This window comes from Apteryx mantelli, unplaced genomic scaffold (assembly GCF_036417845.1).
Source record: "Apteryx mantelli isolate bAptMan1 unplaced genomic scaffold, bAptMan1.hap1 HAP1_SCAFFOLD_34, whole genome shotgun sequence".
NCBI classification, from domain to species: Eukaryota; Metazoa; Chordata; class Aves; order Apterygiformes; family Apterygidae; genus Apteryx; species Apteryx mantelli.
The window spans coordinates 2,050,069-2,065,417 of NW_027118693.1; positions in this window are offsets into that span (position 1 = coordinate 2,050,069).

Here is a 15,349-nt window from a genome sequence, read left to right on the forward strand (position 1 = left end):
CTTCAGATGGAGTTCAGTGCGCTTTCCACCTACTGTATTATACCTCAAAGTAATGTGGTAGCAGAAAGATGGAATGGACGACAGAAACAGCAGCTACGCAAGAGTGACTCTTCTCTTGTAGAATACTTCTAAGTGGGGATCCCGTTTGTGGGAAGCCGTAAGTCAGCTAAATAAGTGACAAACGCCGATGGGAAGTCCCATAGCTAAGGGGTTTGTGTCAGTAGCTGCATGAATCCCTCTTAAAACAGAAATAAAACGCTCTCGATGTCCTGGAGATGAGGTTGTGGTTAAACACCCAACTCAGGGATCAGTCTGGGTGACTCTGCTGTTTTCCAAAGGAAAAGGAGTATGGGATGCTGTAGACCCTGAAGGGAGTAAGTTCACCATAAGTGAGGCTTGGATGGTGTCCAAGACCTGGGTGTCTTCTCTTGCAGGGAAATGGGTTGTTACCTTCTCACCGTGGGAACGCTGATAACTGGAACAGACACCCAAAACCTGTTTCTGTCAGGTTCTGCCTTTTCATGTTGCCCATGGGACAACTCGGGTATTGAAGATCAGTCGCAACCCCTCCTTAAAACTACAGTTGCAGGAGGAATCCCATCTGCAACAGCAGGAGGTCAAGGACTGATAGGAAGCACTAATGTTACCTTCACCCTAAGATCTAACTTTAGTCTAAATGTAACCGTATGTAATAACACTGGATTGGAAGCTGCACATGGTTTTACATAGAGTGAAATGGGTACTACATACATGAAAGGCAACATTTGCTGTTGTAATGTAACATATATTTTTGACCAAATCACCAAGCAGACTTACTGGTTAACTTCTCATAGGACTGAGGAAACGATGCCTTTTTTTGCACCATTTAATGTATCAGTAACACTTGAAGTTTCCTTCCACCAGCTTGAAAACTTTCTCAAACAGAACGCCAAGGTTACTCATGTAACTGTCTAAAACTGGAGAATGCTTAGAGGAAAGAGAAGGAATGATGATATATGATAATAGCAAATGGATTTGGTTAGTAAAAGTGGAAACAAGCCTTACTGAAGCTCATGGATATGATATCCTTCAAGGCTGGTTTCCCCCAAAGCTAGCAATGTATTGCGGTTGATGTTACATCCTCTACTCCTACTGTTAATGATCCCTCCGTTGTTCCTCAGCTTTCCCCATGCCACAGATGCAGCCCCAGGCAGGCAGAGGGATGGCGGCCTCCTCCATGCCAGCCCGCTCCTCCCATGCCTCTTGGCCCTTGCAGGGGGCTGGAGCTGCCCCGTCCCAGGGCAGCCAGGCAACGCCAGGGCTGGGATGGGGCATGAGGGGACAGGGAGTGCGGGGGCAGTGGAGCAGGGTGAGCAGCCCTGCTCGGGGCCCTGTGGCTGGGCCAGGGAGAGCTGAGGCTGCTGGGGCTGGCCGGGCTGCGGATGCTGCTTCGACATCAGCTCCGTGCTAGAAACATCGAGTTTCCTCCCTTTGCAGAGGAGCAGCCTGCAGCGGAGGCCCCTCCGTCTGGCGCTTGTGAGCCACATGCGGAGTGCTGTGTGCAGTCCCGGATTGCCCAGGAAAGAGAGAGAGTGACAGACAGGAGTGAGAACAGCAGAGGCCAGAAGGATGGTTTGGGCCTGGAGCCCATGAGGCATAAGGAGCTGCTGAGAGACATGGGTCTATTCAGCCTGGAGAAGGGAAGGCTCAGGGGAGATCTTCTTGCTCTTTACGGTGACCAGCTGGGAGGGTGTAGAGAAATCAGAGCCACGCTCTGGTAAAAAATGGACAGTGGAAGGACAGGAGGCAACAGGCACAAGCAGAAATATGGGACATCCCACGTGAAAGAAGGAAAAACATTTCCTTCTTAAGGGATCGAACAATAGACCAGCTTCCCAGAGAGGTCGTGAGGATCTCCATCTTGGGAGTTTTTTTCAAAATTTGTCTGGACAAGGTCATGAGAAACCTCATCTACTTGGAGATGTTTTGAGAAGGAGCTAGGACTAGTGACTTATGGCCTAGGAGGTAGGACTAGAGACTTAGTAGAAAGTAGTGCTCTCTCCCAGCCAAAATTACTGTGCAATGCCATGGTTCTACATGGTACTGAGGAGAATCACATCATAAGGGCATCCCCCCTCGCCGCTCTTGCACCCCTCCTCTGTGCTGCCCACAGGGCCCCGGGCTGGCAGTGCTGCTCTGCAGCGCAAGCGGGCTGTGGGGCCCCGGGGTGACTCTGCATTGGTCGTGCTGGTCAGGGCAGACCCAGCTGGACCAGCATCATTGCACCTGACAACCCCCTCCCCAGGGTCTGTGGCTGTGGAAGATGTCTGGAGAGCATTTCACAGAGCATTTCCAGTGGTTCAGGATGGGTTCAGATGTGTCATTAGACCAAGGCCATAGTTTTTCATTGTGGGTGACATGAACCACTCCTGGGGCTCTCTTTCCAGTGTCTGCTGAGTCACCACTGCCCCTTCCGAGATTGCCAAGCCCTCGTTTTTTTTAGCCCTTTACTTTGAGTGACTCCACTTGTTTTTGTGAGTCTCCACTCACTGCCCATCCCAGGCACCCGCTGTCCTGGGAGATCCCCTGTGCTCGCTGTGTGGCTCCGTATTCCCTTCCAGAAGGAAGGGCATCTGTCACCAGCCCTGTAATACGTGAGACAATCTCCAGCAGATACCTCTTTAACACTCACCATCTCCAGAGGTCCTGGGCACCCACAAGCGAGGGCTGAATCCAGCCCTCATTCTCTAACACATCACCCTGCGAGCGCATCCCCCTTAGCCCATGGAAAACCCAAGCACAGCAACAGGGCTTTTTAGGGTGCAATTCCCTGAATGCATTCCTGGCTCCCGCTTTGGAAGAGGAGCCCAACCTTCAGGTGCTGCACTGAGAAAACCCCCCAAAGATGCCACCTGGGAGGCCAGCTCTGACACAGCGATAGGCAGATTTACAGAAGGCCTCTGGCTCAGACAGACTGGGTTTGTGCCGCAGGAGAAGTGGGATGAATTCCACCATTTCTGTACAAACATGAGTGTCACAGATAGAACTCGCAAACCACAGCAGTTGCCTGAGATAAGTTGGAACTTGCCTGTGAATAGAGATGGGCATCTTATTGCTGCTGAAATAGTACTAACTGAATCGGTTTCTTCAGGGCCTCCTTGAGCTCCTTGTTCCTCATGCTGTAGATGAGGGGGTTGACTGCAGGAGGCAGCACTGCGTACAGGACAGCCACCACCAGATCCAGAGCTGGGGAGGAGAGGGAGGGGGGCTTCAGGTAGGCAAACATGGCAGTGCTGATAAACAGGGAGGCCACAGCCAGGTGCGGGAGGCACATGGAAAAGGCTTTGTGCTGACCCTGCTCAGAGGGGATCCTCAGCACAGCGGTGAAGATCTGCACATAGGACAGCGCAATGAAAACAAAACAGCCAAACACTACAGAGAAAGTAACCACAAGAACCCCAGCTTCCCTGAGGTAGGCGTCTGAGCAGGAGAGCCAGAGGATCTGGGGGACTTCACAGAAGAACTGCTCCACCTCATTGCCTTGGCAGAGTGGTATTGAAAAGGCGTCCATAAAGAAAACTACTGCCCCAGACAGCTGCTGCCATTTTGGCGCAAGCTCTGCTGCCCATGAGGGTCCTGTAGTGAGTGCAGGGGTTTGCAGATGGCAACATAGCGGTCATATGCCTTGATGGTGAGGAGATAAAACTCTGCTGAGCATAAGAAAATGAAGAAAAAGACCTGGGCAGCACATCCTGAGTAGGGAATGGCCCTGGTGTCACTCAGGGAATTGTCCATGGATTTGGGGACAGTGGTGGAGATGGTGCCAATGTCTACGAGAGAGAGATTGAGGAGGAAGAAGTACATGGGGGTGCGGAGGTGGTGGTTACAGGCGATGGCAGTGATGATGAGGTTGTTTCCCATGAGGGCAGCCAGGTAGATGCCCAGGAAGAGCGAGAAGTGCAAGAGCTGCAGCTTGCGCGTTTCTGTGAACACCAGGAGGAGGAACTCAGTGGGGGGGCTGCCGTTTGACATTTCGTCCCATTGGATATGGGGGACTGTCCAAGGAGAAAAAGACAGTGACAAGTTAGGATAAAATTTTCAAGGGAAATAAATAAATAAATAAATAAATAAATAAAATGTTCCATTTCTCTTTGAAAACACCACATTGCCTCTCTCTTTACTGGGGGGGCCCTTTGTGCAGTTCCCTTGCTTGAGCTCTGGCTTTTGCTGGCAGAGTCTGTCGCGAGGAGCAGGGGCCTCTGCCAACGGGCTCCAGAGGAGTCCGTCCTGCTGTACAGTAGGGGGTACATGGGAATGGGTGTAAATAGCTCTGACACTCACAATTTCTGTCAAATGAAATCCTCTCATCATGTGGAAGGGCTTTGCAGCATCTTCATTCCCAATTCTAAAGAAGGAGGGTTGCAGAAGAGAGTTTCAGGGATTTTTTTAATATTGTTTATTTTCTTCGGGATGTCCCTGTCACACCTGGGCAGTGTTCTTTAGAGGTAGAAATCCTCCGCATTTCTACTGCGTCCTGAGAGGAAAGGATTCACTGTCTCTTGGTGCAGAGTGAGGACAGCCACTCTGTCTATTAGCCTTGTTCCCAGCTGTCCTGTGCTTGCACCGCTTTGAGCTGGAAGATGGTCACGCTCATAGGTTACCCTGAAAAGAAAGCAGCCACTGCTGGGAGCAGAGGAGTCCAGTTTCGAAGTGCAGATCTCCAAACTTCTCTCCCTTTCTCAGGGCACCTGAGGGAGCTCTCCACATACCCCTTCTGGCCAAGGACACACAGGGCTCTTTTCAGCTGCCTGTATACAGCCACCATTTCCACACTCTTTGCATCTCTGCAACTTCTTCATGGGTGTCTCAGCTATCACAGAGATGCTCTGAGACAGCTGTGCCCTTCTGGAGGGCAGCTTGCAACCTGGCAGCACACCACAGGGAAATGGTGAAACGTCCTAAAGATGGGCTCTCCTTAAAGGAGAGTCGGCTCATTTCCCAGCCCCACGGAGTGCATTTCCTGGACTCCCACCAGTCAGAAGGGATCCCAGAGAGCCTGAGAGAAGAACAGGAGCAGCATGGGCAGGAGGGGAAACAAGGAGCAACACCATAATCCTGCTGCCAAGGGAGGAAAGCAGAGAGGGCCAGGCGGGCACTCGGGAAATCCTTCACCTTACCCAGCTGAGCACGCCACCTCACAGGCAGTGACCTCGCAGGGCAGTCGCTCTCAGCGCCTTTGTCCGGAAGCACAAAATGGGCCTGCGGCAGGAGAGATGCCCCTCTCCCCTGCGGCACGTCTGGCTCCAGAGGAGGTGGCTCATGGCCTGGACTCCAAGGCTTTCAGGGCAGAGGCTGTGCTGGGTGGGAGTGGAGACACGGGGGGCTTGCTCAGAGCAAGGCGTCTGCATCAGCGGGACTGACAATGACTTGCCCAAATCCATCCTCCTATACCGTTTCTGTTAGCAGTTCCCCGTCATTCCCTGCCCATCGCTGCTGCCTGGAGTTGTCCCTGCTGGGAGCTGTTTCTCTGTCCCAATGTCTTTTCCCGGTCAGTGCTCACAGACCCCATCCCACCCTCTGTGTGCTCAGTTCTACCCTGCAGAAACCTCCTGGGACAGGGCCCTGGCCAGGGGCATCTCTGTGCTTGCAGGTCCTAAGGAACAGGTCAGATAAAATCCGATGAAGCCATAAGGGTGATGCTGGTGCTGCCTGTAGGCTGAGGTGGGGCTGACGTGGCTTGCTGAGGTTTCTCACAGTCCTACTGATCTCTGAGAGTGAAGGCTGAGGAGTCCCAGTTCCTTCCCAAACTAGAAAACTCTTTCCTTTTTTCTCCTTGCCAAAATTAGGAAACTGAAAGAGCAGGCACCGGAAGGAAAGCTCCTTCCCTTTCAAGTAGCCTTTTTTCACTTTCCTCTGGAAAGCTCTCTCGGACATGCCCTGTGCATGAGCTAGAGCTGCGAGCAGCCCTGACCCACGCAGCACCCTCTCAATGGGAGAATGAAGCTGCCCCGCCAGGGTCACTCCTTCCACCCAGAGCTTCTCCCCACAGCCCCATGGGGAGTTCCCCGGGCAGGCTGAGTGCTGACCCTCACAGGCCTCAGAGTCACTGCCCTGGGCACACAGCACCCTGGGGCACAGGGACACTGCTCCGAATTACAACCCTTGGCAGCCCTGTGTGCACACCCCAGCTTCACACCCCTGCAGCCGTCTCTGGGAGAAGGTAACAGTATTCCCTGTCCCTCTGACAGGGTGGCAGGGAACCCCTCTTCTGAAGTACCTCCTCCTCCTCCTTCGCACTGGAGATGCCAGGAGAGTGATCCTTACAACCCTATCACCATGAGATGGGCTGGGCTCAGAAGGAACCTCAGTAGCATTGCTCTAGAGCCAGAGACTTATGGTGGAAAGGGCGATGAAGATTTCTCCCACAAGGAGCTTTCCTCTGTCCTCCCACTCCAGACTGCCTTTCACTTCTCTTGGCCTTCTCTCACCTTATGTCTGCAAGAGCAGGCAGTTCCCAGAGCCCTGCGACTCTTTGCAGGGGAGCTGCTCCTGGACACAGCTGTCTCTCATCACCTCTGCCTGATTGCCATGAGCCCCCTGCATCCCAGGAGCCTGGCCCAGCTCAGGAGCACAGACCCAGCTGAAGTCGTGAATTTCTCCGTCCCTTGTGCCTTGCTCCTGGGAAATGTTCCCTGAGGTAGACTAAAAGAATCATCTATGGTCTCTCTCTAAACAGTGGAGAGAGGCCGATTCCAGCATTGCAATTTTTCTCATTATCTAAGAGAGGTGGAAACATCCCAGTCTAGATGCCCCTATCCCCATCTCTTATGCAGGCAGGACACCTAGACAGCGACAAGAAGGGAGTTCATTTTCCCATGGTTCAGGTGTTGATTCGGACGAGTCAATCTAGACATCTCATGCCAGGTTAGAAACCCCTGGGGTGGAGTGGGATTCATATTCCTCCTGTGAACGCCACAAATACACAGGAGGTGGGAGCTTGCCCAAACTGAAGTGTGCACAATGTGGATGTCTGCACACGAGCTCCTTGTCTAAGCTCCCATTCTAATCAATGGAGATAGAGGGTGGGAGTCAACTGGTCACACCCAAACAGCTGGTGATATTTGAAGAGACAGAAGTGGTCCAGGGCCAGTGTCTGCTTGCTCTGATGGAGCAATGGTAAGACCCTCATCCTTCTAGAGCATCTGGAGGGTGCCAGCTGGGGAATTTCCTTGGTCATCTGAAATGATCCTAGAGACCTACTACTACAAATCACAGAATGGCTGAGGCTGCAAAGGACCTCTGGAGACCATCTAGTCCAAGCGCCCTGCTCAAGCAGGGTCACCTAGAGCAGGCTGCACAGAACCCTGTCCAGATGGTTTTGAATATCTCTGAGGATGGAGACTCCACAACCTCTCTGGGCAACCTGTTCCAGTGCTCTGTTACTCTCACAGTAAAGAATTTTTTCCTCATGTTCAGACAGAACTTTCTGTGTTTCAGTTTGTGCCCATTGCCTCTTGTCCTGTCACTGGGCACCACTGAAAAGAGTCTGGCCCCATCCTCTTTACAGCCTCCCTTCAGATATTTGGATGCATTGATAAGATGCCCCCTCAGTCTTCTCTTCTGCAGGCTAAACAGGCCCGGCTCTCTCAGCCTTTCCTCATATGAAAGATACTCCAGTCTCTTCATCATCTTAGTAGCCCTTCGCTGGCCTCACTCCAGTAGCTCTATATCTCTCTTCTACTGGGAAACCCAGAACTACTACTAGAGCTCCCCTCACTACAAAGGCAAGACACATGGACATCCTAGAGTGCAAACAGCTAATGGAATTCAGTGCAGACACTTGATTCAGTGACATAAAAATAGGCCAGCAGGGTCCTATCAGATGCCTGAGGTGTCCAGCAAAACCACATGCTTCTAGGAGCTAAAGCATAAGACCTACAGGACAGCTGTGGCTTTCTGGAGTGGTTGCTGGGCAAGCGCCCCAGTGCCTCTCAGGTTTCCTACCCGTGCCTAAAGCACTGAATGCCACCTCCACCTTTAGGCCAAATCCATCCCACCTGCATTCAAGCATGCTGCATAAATGGGAGGCACATCACACCAAGGTCTACACTCTCGTCTCTGCACTCTCAAACACTTCTAGCTTTCCTCCTCTTGAACCTCTTCTCACCCCCAGATGGTACGAACAGGGACTATGCTAATGATGTCCACAGGGTGGCTGGATCGCAGGCTGCCCAGGCCCAGGGACTTTTTCAGTGGCACCTTGTCCTTCCCGGAGATCAGTTCAGCTCTGTCACAGGGCCCATGGTGCTGCAGAGCATTCTTAGGCATTTCTGCACAGCCCAACTCTGTTTCTCCTTGGCCTCAGGTACCACAGCATTTGCTCTGTTAGTGGAAACCCTGTTTCACCTTTACATTGCTGCCTGCTTTCTATGCCAGCACGCCTCTTCTCTGAAGTGGGCCACTGCATACACAGTGTCCTTGGCTCTTGGTAGTATGGTTCCCCATGACCAATCTGCACTCTGTGCCACAGCTGAGGTTCTGCAGCACAAATATATACAAGTGGATGCAGCCTGGGGCACAGACAGGAGCAGACGGAGGTGCACAAGCTGTCACAGGGCTGCCACATGATTGGAATAACCGAGATGTGGTGGGTTCACTCGCACGACTGGAGGGCTGCAATAGCAGGCTACAAACTCTTCAGGAGAGAGTGTCAGGGAAGCTGAGGAGGGAGGATGTCCTTAGTGTGACAGGGCAGCTCAGATGTGTGGAGCTCTTCCATGGGACAGACAAGGGGTTGGGTGAGAGCTTGTGGGTGCACATCAGAGTAAGGGTGATATTGTGATGGAGTTACAGACCACCCAGGCAGGGTGAGGAGGTGGACACAGTCTCTTCTAAGCAACCTGAGGAAGTCTTTGTGTCACAGGCCCTGGTTCTTATGGGGGGAATTTGATCTCCCTGACATTCAGTGGAAGGGCAAACAGGAGGGTGCAAGCAGTCCAGGAGGTTTCTGGAGGGTGTCAGGGACAACGTTTTAGCACACCCACCAACAAGGACCAGCAAGGGTGATGCTTACCTAGCTCTGGTACTCGCAAACAAGGAAGAAGTGATCGGGGATGTGATCATCAGTGGAAACCTTGGCTGCAATGCCCATGAAATAGTGGAGTGCCAGATCTTGAGGAAGGATAGAAGCAGAGTACAGACACTGGACTTCAGAGGAGCAGCCCTCGGCCTCTGCAGGGCACTGGTGGCGCATCCCGTGGCAGGCAGCTCTGAAGGGCAATGGAGCTCAGGAAAGCTGGAAGATTTTTAAGGAAAGCACCTGCCAAACACAAGGATGTTCATAACGATACTCAGTAAAACTAGCAGACATCTTACAGGACCAGCTTGGCTAAACCAGGAACTTCTGCTTGAGCTCCAGTGCAATAAGGCAGCATACGGAAAGGGGAAGGAGGGAGAGGCTGCAAAGGAGAAATTTAGGAATGTTGTCTGGCAACACAGGCACGGTGTTAGGGAGGACAAAGCTCCCCTAGGATAGGCACTTTCAGGGGATGTCAAGGGCATCAAGATGAGCTGCTACTGCTTCAGTAAGAATAAAAAGGAAAAGGTGGGCTCACTGCTGAGTGGGGCAGGGAATCTAGTAACAGCGGATGCAGATAGGCCTGAGGACCTCAACCCCTTGTTAGCTTCAGTCTTCACACACAAGGTCTGCCAGGCTGTTCTGCCTTGAGTCAGGACTCCTGGGGAGAAAAGCAGCCACCAGGGGAGGAGGATTAGTGAGGGATTACTTGTGAGAACTCAAACTGTACAAGTCGATGGGGTTGGATGAGCTGCACACGAGGGTGCTGTGAGAGCTGACTGCTATCATAGCAAGGCCATTCTCTATCATCTTTCAAGGGTTATGGAGATGGGGAGAGGTCCCAATGACTGCAGAAAGGCAAACGTTACATCTGTCTTCAGAAAAGGCCAACAGGACAACCTGGGGAGCTGCAGGCAGTTCAACCTTACTTTGGCGAGGAGTATGTCATGGAGAGAATCCTCTTGGATCACATTTCTGGGCACATGAAGGAGAAGAAGGTGACAGGGAACAGTCAGCATGGATTTACCCAGTGTAAATTGTGCCTCACCAACCTGATGGCCTTCTCTGATTAAATAACGTATTTGCGGATGGTGAAGAGTAAATGTCTCTTCTCTAGACTTTAGCCAGGCGTTTGACACTGTCTCCCACAATATTCTTGTACGCAAGTTAGAATGCTGCATTTTAGAAGGGCAAACCACAGATGGGTAGAAAGCTGCTTGGATGATCATGCTCAGAGGGCAGTGGTGAATGTGTAGTAGTACTCATCCTGGTGGTCAGAGAGAAGTGGAGCACCACTGACGTCTCCAGTAGCTTGTTCCTGTTTATCTTCTTTATTAGTGACACGGAGGAGGCAACACTCATCATGCTTGTAGATGACCCCAAACTGGAGGTGCGGGGGAGCAGTCCTATGCTTGAGGGCTACCCTTCAGAGGGACCTAGACAGGCAGGAGGAAGGGGCTGTCAGGAACCTGACGAAATTCATCAAGAACAGATGCCAGGTCTTGCACCTGGGATAAACCAGCAGTCCCCAGTGTTACAGGCTGGGGGCTGAGTGCCTGGGGAGTGGCTCTGCAGAAAAGAACCTGAAGGACATGGTGGACAGGAGGCAAAATATGAGCCAGGAGCATTCCCTGGCAGCAAAGGAGGCCAAAAGCATCCATGTCTGTATGAGCAGGAGCACAGCCAGGAGGCTGAGGGAAATGATGATCCTCTTCTAGTCAGTATTCATTAGACCATGTACAAAGTCCCAAGGAAAAGAAAGACAACTGCAGTTGACAACTGGAAGCGAATTTGGTGTAAGGCCCTCAAGCTATTGAGGGAGCTGGAGCACTTGCTCTGTGAGGAAATGGGGCTTTTCTTGGTAATGGGAAAGACCATGAGAATGGTAAACAGCCACAAAGAGCAACTTGTGGTGTTCAGATGTAACATTAGGAAAAGGGAATGTCACTTGAAGGGTGGTGCTACAGGTCACGCAGAGGGAGTCTGCAATCAGTCCATGGCTTTGTGTTTCAAGGAAAAGCAAGCAAGGACAGAGAGACATCACTGAAGGGAGGGAGGGAGATCCCAGGGTGAGAGCAAGGTGGGGAAGCAGGTTGGGTGTCTGCAGTCTGCGGGGAAACAGGTGCAGGCTTGGGACAGTATAGGATGACTTCTGTTAGAGGTGGCCAAGGGCACTGCCAAGGCTGAAAGCCTCTGACAGAACTGAGGACTTTGTCCTCTTGGCTATGGCCGTTGTCTCTGCCACGGAGGCCTACCAAAAACGCCACCTCCTTAAAGCACGGCCTCACTGCCTTCTCCCCTCCAGGGAGCCCAGGAGGTGCCGTATCATTGCGCTGCACTCAGCATTGCACACCTCCACCCTCACACTGCCCCCACAAAGAGCCCCAAGCAAAGCATGACGGAAAGGATCACCCTACCCAGGGGCTGGCTGTCACTGCCTGGCCAATCTGCTTGATAAAACACATCACGGTTTACTTGGCATTAGAGTCACTTGCACATTTCTTTTGCCTACCTGCAATCAATGTCTCCAACTTTCTGCTCTGATCAGCCCCGGGGAGCCTTTGTTGGTAAGGGCCCTCAGTGGGACCCATTAACGCTCCAAGAAACCTTAGGATTTACTTCTGACTTTAACTTCTTGAGTGGTTTGTTCGATCTCCTCTCAGAATCTGAGGTTCATGGGCTCAGCACCAAACCCACCCGAGGGGTCATTAAAATGCCAAAAGCCCTGAGGAGCCATGTCACTCGCCACAATTTTCTTCAGTTCTTCAATCCTTGTGTGGCTAATTGGAGAGTTTGCAGGAGGAAGATTTCAATGAGCTCCTGAAAAAGAAAGGATTTCTGCTTTTTAAGCTTTATTTTTCAGCTTTCAGAATAACCGATAGCCACACTCTCCAGTTCATACTGATCCAGAGTGTCTCTACCATAATGAAGTGTGGACATGTAGGAAAAGCAGCATTTTTGAAAGGAGACATGTATGAACAACCTTCCTCCTCACCTCCCCAGCCCTGCCATTTCCCTCATCAGCCACTGGGGACTTAGAGCACTGCTGTTAAAATCTAACCTTTTCCCACTCAAGTCCATAGCTGAATGTTACAGCTCCTAGGCACCAATTCCCACCTGCTTTCCTTAGAGAACTAGTTGCAGGCACAGGAGGATTTTTCTTAACTGCAAACAAACAAAATTACAATATGATACAGTTTAATAAAAAGTAGAATACACTCCCCAACTGTATGTTAAGTCCAAGCTGCCTCCAGTGAGGTCCACTTTCTACAAGGAATAACATTCCCTGAAATGTTTTGGACAGATAGATAGAAAAGGATAGATAGAAACACAGCTAAGGAGTTGGCTAAAGAGACAATACGACTCCTGAAAGCTGAGGCAAGCTTCAGACTCCCTGAAGCTTGGAGCAGCTACTAGAGAGCTGCGAAGGATCTGAATGGCTAAGGAGCAAGGGGAGGAGGAAGACTGGAAAGCAATGGGAAGCGCTTATGCCCAGACAGTCTGATGCAAAGGGAACTTCAGAAATGATCGATTTAATCAGGATATGTGAAAACACGTGAGAGATTACTGACACCATATCCACAGTGGTAACGCAAGTTGAGGGGCCCATCAATATTTCTTCTCCTGACATTTATCCCCTTCCTGAAAGTTTCCATTATTTCATCATGGGAAAACATTGACATTTGTATTACAATTATTCAATCATTTTAGCTGACAAATGTGTGTTCATATTTTTTAAATGTTGAAAACAGTTCTTCACCTTTCCAGGCCAAGCTCAGGTGCCTAAGCACAAGCATCCAGTAGCACTTGGAGAGGCCCCAGTGTATCATGTGAGGTACCTGCCTGGTCCTGACAGCTCTCACAAGGGACCTGCAGGAGACTGGAATCCCTTGGAGCTGCAGATGGAGGCTGGGCAAAGGGGACAAGGGCACCTACAGTGGCACCAGACATCCATGACCCTATGACTGCATCCCACCCCAGTTCTGAAAATTGCTTTCCTCAAAAAAAAACAACAAAAAAAGACCAGTATATTAAAAAAAGACAGCAATGCAAAGAAGGGTGGTAAGAACACAAAGAGTTTTAAAAGCTGAAAAGTGTAACAAAACATTTCTTTGCTTTCTATCATTTTCTTAATTTCTCTCTTCTTTCACTTTTTAAAGACATTATCTAGACATTACTTTTAGAATCAGGCCTTCACCATTAAAAAAGATAATTTTGCATCTCACACAGAGTGGCCCCAAACAGCTCCCAGCCCAGGGCTGTCCATGCCACTCCTCACTCTCTGTACAGGGCGAGTTGCACCCACCAGAGACAGGAGTGACCAGAAAACCAGCATCCCAGCCCTGTGCCTGTTGGTGCCCATCAGGTGCTCAGGCAGACAGGACCTCCCAGCCACTTACCCCAGACAGGAGTCAAGTGCTGGCCTATCAGCTTCACCCACAGAAATGACCTCGCAGTCACTTTCCCACCCACATGCCTGCTCCTGCTCCATCGCCTGCAGAAGTGACCTCACTCTCACCTTTATAGTCATGGACCTCCTCCCATCTGAGGAGCTTCTGTGAAACTATTAATCTTATAAAAACGTCCCCACCCATCAGCCTCCTGCTGGCCTTTCAACTGACCAGATACAACAGACCTCATAAGCACCTGCCAAGCCAAGGGGCCTGCTGCTCATCTTTCTCCTTCTCTTAGGGAAATGACATCAGCACACTCTTGCTTCCATCCAGTCACATGCTCAGAAATGACCTCACAATCACCATGTGAGCCATGTGCCTGCTGCTGGCCTGTCAGCGGCGGAGATAGAAGTGATCTCACAGTCACCATCCAAGCCGTGCAACTGTTTCTGGCCTCTCAGCTACTCAGTTCTAAATGACCTCACCATCAACATCCCAGCCCTGTGCCTCTTGGTGGTTTATCAGGTCTTCAGGCAGAAGTGACCTCACAACCAATTGCCCCAAGCATTAGCCAAGTGCTGGCCTATCAGCTGCTCAGCCAGAGGAGATCATCTTACAATCATCTCCCAAGCCCACACGGCTGCTGATGGCCTTTCAGCTTCTCTGATGGAGAAGGTTTGTGTTCTTCCTTGGGAGGTCACTTCTGTCTTAGCCTCCAATAGGCTAGCAGCAGGCTCCTGGCTGGGGCATGTGCATGCAAGGTCACGCCTGCCTTAGCAGCTGATAGATCAGCAGCAGGCCCATGCTTGGGTGCTGGTGGTGCTACTTGTCTCCGAGCAGCTGAACCTGGGGGTTTAGTTAGGTCATCCTGGCAGGAGATCCTGGCAAGAGTTTCACAAACTGCAGGCCTCAGCCAACCTAGTGACACATTGCGAAATGTGCTCAGCTGAGATGGACAGCTGACCTGCCAGGTTAGAAACAAGTCCCTCAGAGAAGAGAGGAGCATGTGCGAAGGTGAGGACCATAACTCTGGGGGGCCTTGCAGAGTTATCTGCATAAAACCGCTTCAACTTTGCAAGCTGATCCTCAGCTATGACCCTACAAGTATTTCTTGCTGACTTAGAGGAAAGTGCTTGAGCATCAGGCGAGTATTTTCAGGGTCCAAAAGCAATGTTGGGATTTGCTTTGTTTTCAGCTCAATAATAAGCTCTGAGGCCTTGCAACCTCACTCACTGTAGTATGCGCATCTGGGAGAAGTGGTTGTAAGAGGTCAATTCTTTCCTGAAGAAATACTTTGTCTTGGGAAGTTTTCTTTATTTGCCCATTTGGAAAGGTAATGACTGTGGCATTGCCGCTCGCAAGAGTTCCTCTGAGCACTCCATCATGACAAGAACATTTCCTTGTTAACTATGTTAGAGAAAAATATCTCACCATGTCAAAACTGTTCTCTGTGGTCTCCTCCTGGATGTCAGCCCCTGGCTGTCTTGTTTTGGTGCCCGGGGCAGTGCGCAGTGCGCAGGTTGCAGCAGAGATGCCCAAGGAGGGAGCCCTTTGGAAGGGAGAGATCAGGACCCTGCCTCCCCCTTCCCCCCCCAGCCCCTTATTTCACTGCATTGGGGAGTTATTTGGATGGTTAATTAAGTGCTAAGTGGGGGATACTACTGCTTTAGAAGCAAAGAGTTTCTAGAATACTGCCATATTAGAAGAAAACAGTGTCCACAGCAATCATGTTTATTGCTAGTACCCCCCAATAAGCCTTTATTAACAGGAGAGAGAGGCAACTGCTATGCCTCTTGTCCAAGAAAACTTGGGATTTGACAGATCTCAGAAGGTTATCTTCAGTAAACTCCTCCAGGGAACCCTTCCTGAAAGGTGATCTATTATGATCTAAATCATTCAA